Here is a 13,204-nt window from a genome sequence, read left to right on the forward strand (position 1 = left end):
GGACGATGTCGGGCGTGGATTACATCATACCTCTTGGACAGCACACACGGTCGGACGACATCGGGCATGGCCTGTCATCATATCCCTTGGACAACACACACAGTCGGACGAAGTCGGGTATGACATGCCATCATCGCCCTTGGACTGCACACACGGACGGACGATGTAAGGCGTGGAATGCAATAATGGTCCTTGGACTGCACACATGGTCAGACGACATCGGGTGTGGCATGCCATCATATCCTTTGGATAGCACACAAGATCGAACGACGTCGGGTGTGGCCTGCCGTCATAACCCTAGGACAACACTCACGATCAGACGATGTCGGGAGTGGAATGCCTACATAGCCTTTGGACAGCACACACAGACGAACGATGTCGGGCGTGTCATACCATCATTGCCCTTTTACCGCACACACGAACAAATGAAATTAGGCGTTGACTGCCATTATCGCCCTTGGACAGCACACAGGTAGTCCTTGGAAAGCACACACGGATGGACGACGGCGGGTGTGACATGTCATCAATGTCCATGGACAGCATAAACGGTCGGACGACATCGGGCGTGGCATGAATTTATGGACCTTGGATGCATGCCTTTCTAGCCCTTATATTGCACACACAGACGGACGACGTAGGGAGTGGCATGTGTCATTGCCATTGGGAAACACACACTGTTGGACGACGCCGAGAGTGGTATGCCATCATGGCCCTTGGAAAGCACACACGGTCGAATAGCATCGGGCAAGGCATGCCATCATAGCCTTTGGACAAAACACACGGTTGGACGACGTTAGGCGTGGCATGTCATGATAGCCCTTGAACAACACAAACGGTCGATCGACGTCGGGCGTGGCATGCTATCATTTCCCTTGGACTACACATAGAGACAAATGACGTCAGGTGTGGCATGAAATCATCACCTTTGGAAGGCAAACAGGGTCAGACGACGTCGGGCTTTGAATTCCATCATCTCTCTTGTACTACACATAAGAATCAACGATGTCGGGTGTGGCTTACCATCATCGCCCGTGGACAGTACACATGGTCATACAAAATCGGGCATGGCATGCCATCATCGCCCTAGGAAAGAACACACAGTCGAACGAAGTTGGGCGTGGCATGCCGGCGTAGCCTTTCGACAGCACAAATGATCACACGACGTCGTGTGTGGCATGCCATCACAGTCCTTAGACATCACTTACGGTTGAACGACGTTGGGCGTGGAATGTCATTATACCCTTTGACAGCACACACGGTCGGTAGACCTTGGATGTGGCATGCCATCATCGCCCCTGGACTGCACACATAGACGGATGAATTCGAGCGTTGCATGCGATCATCGCCTTATGGAAAACACACAGTCGGACGATGTCGGGCTTGGCATGCCATCATCGTTCTTGTACTACACATACAAATCAACGATGTCGGGTGTGGCATTCCATCATCGCCCGTGGACAGTACACATGGTTGTACAACATCGGGCGTGGCAAACCATCATCGCCCTTTGAAAGCACACACGATCGATTGAAGTCGAGCATGGCATGCCCACATAGCCCTTTGCTGCACACACGATCGGAGGACGTTGATGTGGCATGCCATCATAGACCTTAGACAACACTAACTGTTGAACGACGCTGCGCATGGCATGTCATTATATCCCTTGGACAGCACAAGGTCGGTCGACCTTGGACGTGGCATTCCATCAGCCCTTGGACTGCACACATAGACGAATCATGTCGGGCGTGGCATGCCATCATCGTATTTTGAAAGCACACACAATCGGACGACGTCGAACGTGGCATGAATCATGGCCCTAGGACATCACACACGGTTATACAACGTCGGGTGTGGCATGTCATTATCGCCCTTTGACTGCACACACGGTCGGGAAACGTCTGGTGTGGCATGCTTAAGTAGCCCCTAGACAACATACACAGTGGGACGATGTTTGGCGTGGATTACATCATACCCGTTGGACAGCACACAGTGTCGGACGACATCGGGCATGGCCTGTCATCATATCCCTTGGACAACACATACGGTAGGATGAAGTCGGGTATGACATGCCATCATCGCACTTGGACTGCACACAATGACGGACGATGTCAGGCATGGCATGCCATAATGGTCCTTGGACTGCAAACATGGTAAGACGACGTCACGCGTGGCATGCCATAATGTCCCTTGTATAGTACATATAATTCGACGACATCGAGCGTGGCATGCCATCATATCCCTTGGATAGCACACACGATCGAACGACATCGAGTGTGGCTTGCCATCATAACCCTTGGACAGCACACACGATCAGACGATGTCGGGAGTGGCATGCATTCATAGCCCTTGCACAGCACACACACTCGAACGATGTCGGGCGTGACGTTCCATCATTTCCCTTTTACCGCACACATGAACAAACAAAACTAGGCGTAGTATGCCATTATCGCCCTTGGACAGCACACAGGTCGGATGAAGTCGGGCGTTGCATGCCCGCGTAGTCCTTGGAAAGCACACACGGACGGACGACGGTGGGCATGACATGCCATAAAAGTCCTTGGACAGCACAAACGATCGGACGACATCGGGCGGGGCATTCCATCATTGCCTTTGATAGGACACATAGTCAGACAACACAAACGTTCGGATACATCTAGCGTGGCATGCCATCATGGCCCTTGGATAGGACAAATAGTCGGACAATGTCGGGTGTGGCATGCCATTCTAGCCCTTAGATTGCACACAAAGATGGACGATGTTGGGCGTGGTATGCCATCATGGCCCTTGAAAAGCATACACGGTCGGATGACGTCGGGCGTGGCATGCCATCATAGCCTTTTGAAAACACACACGGTTGGACGACATTAGGGGTTGCATGTAATCATAGCCCTTGAACAACACACACGGTCGATCAACGTCGGGCGTGGCATGCTATCGTTGCCCTTGAACTCACATAGAGACGGATGACGTCAGGTGTGGCATGCCATCATCACCTTTAGAAGGCACACAGGGTCGGACGACGTCGGGCATTGCATGCCATCATCACTCTTGTACTGCACATAAGAATCAACGATGTCGGGCGTGGCTTTCCATCATCGCCTGTGGATAGTATCCATGGTCGTACAACGTCGGGCGTGTCATGACATCATCGCCCATGGACAGCACACACGATCAAATAAAGTTAAGCATGGCCCGCCTACGTAGCCCTTCGACTGCACACACGATTGGACGACGTCGTGTGTGGCATGCCATCATAGACCTTAGGAAGCAATAACAGTTGAACGACTTTGGGCGTGGTATGTCATTATATCCCTTAGACAGCACACACGTTCGGTCGTCCTTGGACGTGGCATGCCATCAGCCCTTGAACTACACACATAGACGAATCATGTCAGGCGTGGCATGCCATCATCGTGTTTGGAAAGCACACACAGTCAGACGACGTAGGACGTGGCATGCATCATGGCCTTTGGACATCACACACGGTTAGACAACTTCGGGTGTGGCATGTCATTATCGCCCTTGGACTGCACACATGGTCGGGAAACGTCTGGTGTGGCATGCTTTAGTATCCCTTCGACAACATACGCGGTCGGACAATGTTGGGCGTGGATTACATCATACCTCTTAGACAGCACACACAATCGGACGACATTGGGCATGGTCTGTCATCATATCCCTTGGACAACACACATAGTCGGACGAAGTCGGGTATGACATGCCATCATCGCCCTTGGACTGCACACACGGAGGGACGATGTCAGGCGTGGAATGCAATAATGGTCCTTTGACTGCACACATGGTCAGACGACATCGGGTGTGGCATGCCATCATATCCTTTGGATAGCACACAAGATCGAACGACGTCAGGTGTGTCCTGCCGATATAACCCTAGGACAACACTCACTATTAGACGATGTGGGGAGTGGAATGCCTACATAGCCCTTGCACAGCACACACAGACGAACGATGTCGCGCGTGGCATGCCATCATTTCCCTTTTACCGTACACACGAACAAAGCCATTATCGCCCTTGGACAGCTTACAGGTCGGATGAAGTCGGGCGTTGCATGCCCGCGTAGTCCTTAGAATACACACACAGACGGACGATGGCGGGCGTCACATGCCATAAAAGTCCTTGGACAGCACAAATTGTCGAACGACATCGGGCGTGGCATGCCATCATGGCCCTTGGATATAACACATAGTCGGACAATGTCGGGTGTGGCATGCCATTCTAGTCCTTAGATTGCACACACAGACGGACGATGTTGGGCGTGGTATGCTATCATGGCCCTTGGAAAGCATACACTTTCGGATGATGTCGGGCGTGGCATGCTATCATAGCCCTTGGACAACACACACGGTTGGACGACGTTAGGCGTGGCATGTCATCATAGTCCTTGAACAACACACACGGTAGATCGACGTCGCGCGTGGCATGCTATCATTGCCCTTGAACTACACATAGAGATGGGTGACGCCAGGTGTGGCACGCCATCATCACCTTTTGAAGGCACACAGGGTCGAACGACGTCGGGCTTTGCATGCCATCATCACTCTTTTACTACACATAAGAATCAACGATGTTAGGCGTGGCTTTTCATCATCTCCCGTGGATAGTACACGTGGTCGTACAACGTCGGGCGTGGCATGCCATAATCGCCCTTGGACAGCACACACGGTAAAATGAATTCGGGCATGGCATGCCCGCGTAGACCTTCGACAACACACACGATCAGACGACGTCATGTGTGGCATGCCATCATAGCCCTTAGACAACACTCACGGTTGAACGACGTTGGGCGTGGCATGTCATCATCGCCTTTGGAGTGCACACATAGAGGGATGATGTCGGGCGTGGCATACCATTATCGCTTTTGGAAAGCACTCACAGTAGGACGACGTCGGACGTGGTATGTCATCATGGCCCTTGGACATCACACACGGTTAGACGACGTCGGGTGTGGCATACTTTTATCACCCTTGGACTTCACACACGGTCGGGCAACGTCGGGTGTGGCATTCATGAGTAGCCCTTGGACAACGTACACGATCGGAGGATGTCAGGCATGGCTTACAGCATAGCACTTGGACAGCACACACGGTCGAATGACGTCGGACATGGCCTGTCATCATATCCCTTTGACTACACACACGGTCGGAAGAAGTCGGGCATGACTTGCCATCATCGCCCTTGAACTACACACATGGACGGACGATGTCAGGCTTGGCATTACATAATGGTCCTTGGACTGCACACATGGTCATACGACGTCGGGCGTGGCATGCCATCATGGCCCTGGNCAACACACATGGTCGGACAACGTCGTGCGTGGCATGACATTATAGACCTTAGACCACATACAACGTCGTGCATGGCATGCCATCATTGCCCTTGGACAGCACACACGATCGGAAGACATTGGGCGTGGCATGCCATCAGAGTACTTAACTGCACACACGGTCGGTCGACATTGGGCATGCATGCCATCATGGGCCTTGGACATGATACACAATCGGATAATGTTGGATATGGCTTGCCTTTATAGCTCTTAGACTCACACACAGATGGACCATGTTTGGAATGGCATGCCATCATCGCCATTGGAAAGCACATACGGTCGGACGACGTCGGGCGTTGTATGCCATCATAGCCCTTGGAAAGCACACACGGTAGGATGATGTCGGGCGTGGCATGCAATCATAGCCCTTCGACAACACATACAGTTGGACGACGTTAGGAGTGGCATGTTATCATAGCCCTTGAACAACACACACGACTTCTCGACGTCGGGCGTTGCATGCAATCATTGCCCTTGGACATCACACAGAGACGGATGACGTCAGGCAAAGCATTCCATCATCACCTTTGGAAAGCACACAGGGTTTGATGACCTCTTGCTTGTCATGCCATCATGAACCTTGGACAGTACACACGATCGGATGATGTCGGGCGTTGCATGCCTTTCATATCCCTATGACAACAAACACAATTGGATGATGTCGGGCGTGTCCTTCCACCATAGCGCTTAGACAACACACAATGTTGGACGACGTCGGGCATGGAATGCCCGTGTATACCTTAGAATGCGCACATGGTTGGATGACATTGGTCAAGGCATGCCATCATAGCCCTTGGAAAGCACACATGATCGGACGTTGTCGGGCGTGAAATGTCATCATAGCGATTGGAAAACACAAACGGTCACACAACCTCGGGCGTGGCATGCCATTATCGCCCTTTTACCGCATACACGAATTGATGAAGTTAAGTGTGAGATGCCATCATCGCCCTTGGACAGCACACATGGTCGGACGATGTCGGGCGTTGCATGCTCGCGTAGCCCTTGGACAGCACACACGATCTGACGACGTCGAGCCTGGCATGCCATCATAGACCTTGGGCTGTACACACAAGCGGACGACGTCAAGCGTGGCATGTCATCATCTCCCTTGGACAGCACATAAAGTCGGACGATGTCAGACGTGGCATGGCATAATGGACATTGGACAGCACACACGTCGCATGCGACAATGGCCATTGGACAACACACACGGTTGGACGTGGCATGCCACCATGGCCCTTAGACAGCACGCACGGTCAGATGATGTTTGACGTGGCATGACATTAAGGCCCTTTAAACGGGACACACGGTCGAACGACGTCGGGCATGACATGTCCACGTAGATCTAGGATAGCACCAATGATCGGATGACGTCAAGCTTGATCATTCATCATAGCCCTTGGAAAGCACACACGGTAGAACAAAATCAGGCATGTCATATGATCATAGCCACTAGATAGCACACATGAACGGACGATGTCGGGAGTGGCATGCCATCATCACCCTTGGATAACATACACGATCGACTAACGTTGGGCATGGCATGGCATCATTTCCTTTGGACTGCATACACGGTCTGAAGATGTCGACTTGGCATGCCCGCATTGCCCTTAAAGACCACACACGATCAGATGACGTCGAGCATGGCATGCCTGCGTAGCCCTTGGACAACACACACAATCGAACGATGTCGGGCGTGACTTGTCATCAAAGTCTTTGGTCAGCACACACGGTCAGATGACGTTGGGCGTGCCATGCCATCATGGACCTTGGACAGGATACATGGTCGAACGACATCACGAATTGCATGCCGTAGCTTTGAACAACACACACGATCAACTGACGTCGTGCGTGGCATGCCATTATCCCCCATGTCAAAAAACTTCAAGCGTGGCATGCTCGCGTAGCCCTTGGATTACACACACGGTTGGACGAAATAGGGTGTGGAATTATATCAAAGACCTTGGACAACACACATGGTCGAATAAAGTCGGGCATGGCATGCCCGCGTACCCCTTCGACAACACACACGATCAGACGACGTCGTCTGTGGCATGCCATCATATCCCTTAGACAACACTCACAGTTGAACGACGTCGGGCGTGGCATGTCATTATAGCCCTTGGACATGGCATGACATCATCGCCCTTGGACTGCACACGTAGATGGATAATGTCGGGCGTGGCATACTTTATCGCCTTTGGGAAGCACACACAGTAGGACGATGTCGGACGTGGCATGCCATCATGTCCCTTGGACATCACACATCGTTAGACGACGTTGGATGTGGCATACCATTATCGCCCTTTGACTGCACACACGGTCGGGCAACGTGGGGTATGGCATGCCTGAGTAGCCCTTGGACAACATACACGGTCGGAGGATGTCATGCGTGGCTTACATCATAGCCCTTGGACATCACACACGGTCGAACGACATCGGGCAAAGCCTGTCATCATATCACTTGGACAACACACACGGTCGGACGAAATAGGGTATGACTTGCCATCATCGCCCTTGGACTGCACACACGGAGGGGCGATGTCAGGCGTCGTATGCCATAAAAGTCCTTGGACTGCACACATGGTCAGACGACGTCGGGCGTGGCATGCCATCATGGCCCTGGGACAGTACACAAGATCGGATGACATCGGGCGTGGCATGCCATCATAGCCCTTGGACAGCACACACGATCGGATGACATCGGGTGTGGCCTGCCATCATAGCCCTTGGATAGCACACACGATCGGATGACGTCGGGAGTGGCATGCCATCATTATCCTTTTACCTCACACACGAACGGACGAAATTGGCCGTGGAATTCCATTATTTTCCTTGGACAGCACACAGTTAGGATGAAGTCAGGAATTGCATGCACGCGTAGTCCTTGGAAAGCACACATGATCAGACAATAGCGGGCGTGACATGTCATCAAAGTCTTTGGACAGCATAACCTGTCGAATGACATCAAGCGTTGTATGTCATCATGGACCTTTATTAGAACACACAGTCGGACAACGTCGGGTGTGGATGGCTTTCTAGCCCTTAGATTGCACACACAGACAGACAATGTTGGGCGTGGCATGCCAACATTGCCATTGGGAAGCACACACGTCTAGACGATGTCGAGCGTGATATGCCATCATGGCCTTTGGAAAGCTCACACGGTCCGATAACGTCGGGCGCGTCATGCATTTATATCCCGTGGACAACAAAACGGGTCGAACGATGTCGGTCTTAGGATGACATCATCGCTCTTGTACTGCACACACGAATGAATGATGTTTGGCATGTAATTTCATTATCGCGCGTGGATAGGACACATGGTCGGGCAACGTCGGGCCTAGCATGCCATCATCTCCCTTGGACAGCAGACACGGTCGAACGAAGTTGGGCGTGGCATGCCATCATCTCCATTTGAAAGCACACACAGTTGGACGACGTCGGGCATGGCATGACATCATATCCCGTGGACAACAAAACGGGTCGAACGATGTCGGTCTTAGGATGACATCATCGCTCTTGTACTACACACACGAATGAATGATGTTTGGCATGTAATTTCATTATCGCGCGTGGATAGGACACATGGTCGGGCAACGTCGGGCCTAGCATGCCATCATCTCCATTTGAAAGCACACACAGTTGGACGACGTCGGGCATGGCATGACATCATATCCCGTGGACAACAAAACGGGTCGAACGATGTCGGTCTTAGGATGACATCATCGCTCTTGTACTACACACACGAATGAATGATGTTTGGCATGTAATTTCATTATCGCGCGTGGATAGGACACATGGTCGGGCAACGTCGGGCCTAGCATGCCATCATCTCCATTTGAAAGCACACACAGTTGGACGACGTCGGGCATGGCATGACATCATATCCCGTGGACAACAAAACGGGTCGAACGATGTCGGTCTTAGGATGACATCATCGCTCTTGTACTACACACACGAATGAATGATGTTTGGCATGTAATTTCATTATCGCGCGTGGATAGGACACATGGTCGGGCAACGTCGGGCCTAGCATGCCATCATCTCCATTTGAAAGCACACACAGTTGGACGACGTCGGGCATGGCATGACATCATATCCCGTGGACAACAAAACGGGTCGAACGATGTCGGTCTTAGGATGACATCATCGCTCTTGTACTACACACACGAATGAATGATGTTTGGCATGTAATTTCATTATCGCGCGTGGATAGGACACATGGTCGGGCAACGTCGGGCCTAGCATGCCATCATCTCCATTTGAAAGCACACACAGTTGGACGACGTCGGGCATGGCATGACATCATATCCCGTGGACAACAAAACGGGTCGAACGATGTCGGTCTTAGGATGACATCATCGCTCTTGTACTACACACACGAATGAATGATGTTTGGCATGTAATTTCATTATCGCGCGTGGATAGGACACATGGTCGGGCAACGTCGGGCCTAGCATGCCATCATCTCCATTTGAAAGCACACACAGTTGGACGACGTCGGGCATGGCATGACATCATATCCCGTGGACAACAAAACGGGTCGAACGATGTCGGTCTTAGGATGACATCATCGCTCTTGTACTACACACACGAATGAATGATGTTTGGCATGTAATTTCATTATCGCGCGTGGATAGGACACATGGTCGGGCAACGTCGGGCCTAGCATGCCATCATCTCCATTTGAAAGCACACACAGTTGGACGACGTCGGGCATGGCATGACATCATATCCCGTGGACAACAAAACGGGTCGAACGATGTCGGTCTTAGGATGACATCATCGCTCTTGTACTACACACACGAATGAATGATGTTTGGCATGTAATTTCATTATCGCGCGTGGATAGGACACATGGTCGGGCAACGTCGGGCCTAGCATGCCATCATCTCCATTTGAAAGCACACACAGTTGGACGACGTCGGGCATGGCATGACATCATATCCCGTGGACAACAAAACGGGTCGAACGATGTCGGTCTTAGGATGACATCATCGCTCTTGTACTACACACACGAATGAATGATGTTTGGCATGTAATTTCATTATCGCGCGTGGATAGGACACATGGTCGGGCAACGTCGGGCCTAGCATGCCATCATCTCCATTTGAAAGCACACACAGTTGGACGACGTCGGGCATGGCATGACATCATATCCCGTGGACAACAAAACGGGTCGAACGATGTCGGTCTTAGGATGACATCATCGCTCTTGTACTACACACACGAATGAATGATGTTTGGCATGTAATTTCATTATCGCGCGTGGATAGGACACATGGTCGGGCAACGTCGGGCCTAGCATGCCATCATCTCCATTTGAAAGCACACACAGTTGGACGACGTCGGGCATGGCATGACATCATATCCCGTGGACAACAAAACGGGTCGAACGATGTCGGTCTTAGGATGACATCATCGCTCTTGTACTACACACACGAATGAATGATGTTTGGCATGTAATTTCATTATCGCGCGTGGATAGGACACATGGTCGGGCAACGTCGGGCCTAGCATGCCATCATCTCCATTTGAAAGCACACACAGTTGGACGACGTCGGGCATGGCATGACATCATATCCCGTGGACAACAAAACGGGTCGAACGATGTCGGTCTTAGGATGACATCATCGCTCTTGTACTACACACACGAATGAATGATGTTTGGCATGTAATTTCATTATCGCGCGTGGATAGGACACATGGTCGGGCAACGTCGGGCCTAGCATGCCATCATCTCCATTTGAAAGCACACACAGTTGGACGACGTCGGGCATGGCATGACATCATATCCCGTGGACAACAAAACGGGTCGAACGATGTCGGTCTTAGGATGACATCATCGCTCTTGTACTACACACACGAATGAATGATGTTTGGCATGTAATTTCATTATCGCGCGTGGATAGGACACATGGTCGGGCAACGTCGGGCCTAGCATGCCATCATCTCCATTTGAAAGCACACACAGTTGGACGACGTCGGGCATGGCATGACATCATATCCCGTGGACAACAAAACGGGTCGAACGATGTCGGTCTTAGGATGACATCATCGCTCTTGTACTACACACACGAATGAATGATGTTTGGCATGTAATTTCATTATCGCGCGTGGATAGGACACATGGTCGGGCAACGTCGGGCCTAGCATGCCATCATCTCCATTTGAAAGCACACACAGTTGGACGACGGCGGGCATGGCATGCCATCATGGCCCTTGGACATCACACACGTCAGACGATGTCGGGTGTGGCATGGCATTATCGCCCTTGGACTGCAAACACGGTTGGACGATGTTAGGCGTGACATGCCATCAGAGTACTTAATTGCACACACGATCGGATGACGTCGGGCGTGGTATTCCATCATGGCACTTGGACAGTAAACAAGATCAAACGATGTCGGGCATGGCATGACATCATATCCCATGGACAACACACAATCGGATGATGGCGGGCGTGGCGTGCCCTCATAGCCCTTGGAAAGCACACACGATTGAACGACGTCAGGCGTGGCATGCCTGCGTAGACCTTGAATAGCACACACAGTCGTACGACGTCGGGCGGGGCATGCCATAATCGCTCTTTTGCCGCACTAATGAACGGAAAAAGTTGGGCATGGTATGCCATAATCGCCCTTGGACAGCACAAAGGTCGGATGAAGTCGGGCGTTGCATGTCTGCGTAACCCTTGGACAGAACACACGGTCAGACGATAGCGAGAGTGACATGCCATCAAAGTCCTTAGACAACACATACGGTCGGTCGACATTGGGCGTGGCATGCAATCATGACCCTTGGACAGGATACACAATCGGACGACGTCAGGTGTGGCATGCCTTTCTAGCTCTTAGACTCACACACAGATGGACCATGTTGGGAATGGCATGCCATCATCGCCATTGGAAAGCACCTACGGTCGGACGACGTCGGGTGTTGTATGCCATCATGGCCCTTGGAAAGCACACGCGGTAGGATGATGTCGGGTGTGGCATTCCATCATAGCCTTTGACAACACATACGGTTGGACGACGTTAGGAGTGGCATGTTACAATAGCCCTTGAACAACACACACGGCCTCTCGACGTCGGGCGTGGCATGCTATCATTTCCCTTGGACATCACACAGAGACGGACGACGTCAGGTGTGGCATGCAATCATGGACCTTGGACAACACACACAATCGGATGATATCAGGTGTGTATATTCACGCATAGCTATTGTAAAACATACACTTTCGGACGACGTCAAGCGTGGCATGCCATCATAGCCCTGGGACAGCACACACGGTAAGTTGATGTCGAGCATGGCATTTCTCATCATAGCCATTGAACAACACACAATGTTGGATGACATCAGTCGTGGCATGCCATCATAGCTCTTGTACGTCACACACGAATGAGTGATGACGGGCGTGGCATTCCATCATCGCGGGTGAACGATACACATGGTCGAACAACGTTAACCATGGCATGCTATCATCACCCTTGGACTGCGCACACGGTAGAACGAAGTGAGGTGTAACATGCCCGCGTAGCCCTTCTCCTTAACAGACGGTCGGACAACGTCGTGCGTGGCATGACATCATAGCCCTTAGACAAAACTCACGGTTGAACGACGTTGGGCGTGGCAGTCATCATAGCCCTTGGACAGCACACACGGTCCGTCGACCTCGGACATAGCATGCCATCATCGCCCTTGGACTGCACATACAAATGGACAATGTCGGGCGTGGAATGCCATCATGGCCCTTGGACATTAAACACGGTCTAACGACATCGGGTGTGGCTTTCCATTATCGCCCTTGGACTGCACACACGGTCAAGCAATATGGGACGTGGAATGCCTCA

Source organism: Solanum pennellii, chromosome 2 (assembly GCF_001406875.1).
Source record: "Solanum pennellii chromosome 2, SPENNV200".
NCBI classification, from domain to species: Eukaryota; Viridiplantae; Streptophyta; class Magnoliopsida; order Solanales; family Solanaceae; genus Solanum; species Solanum pennellii.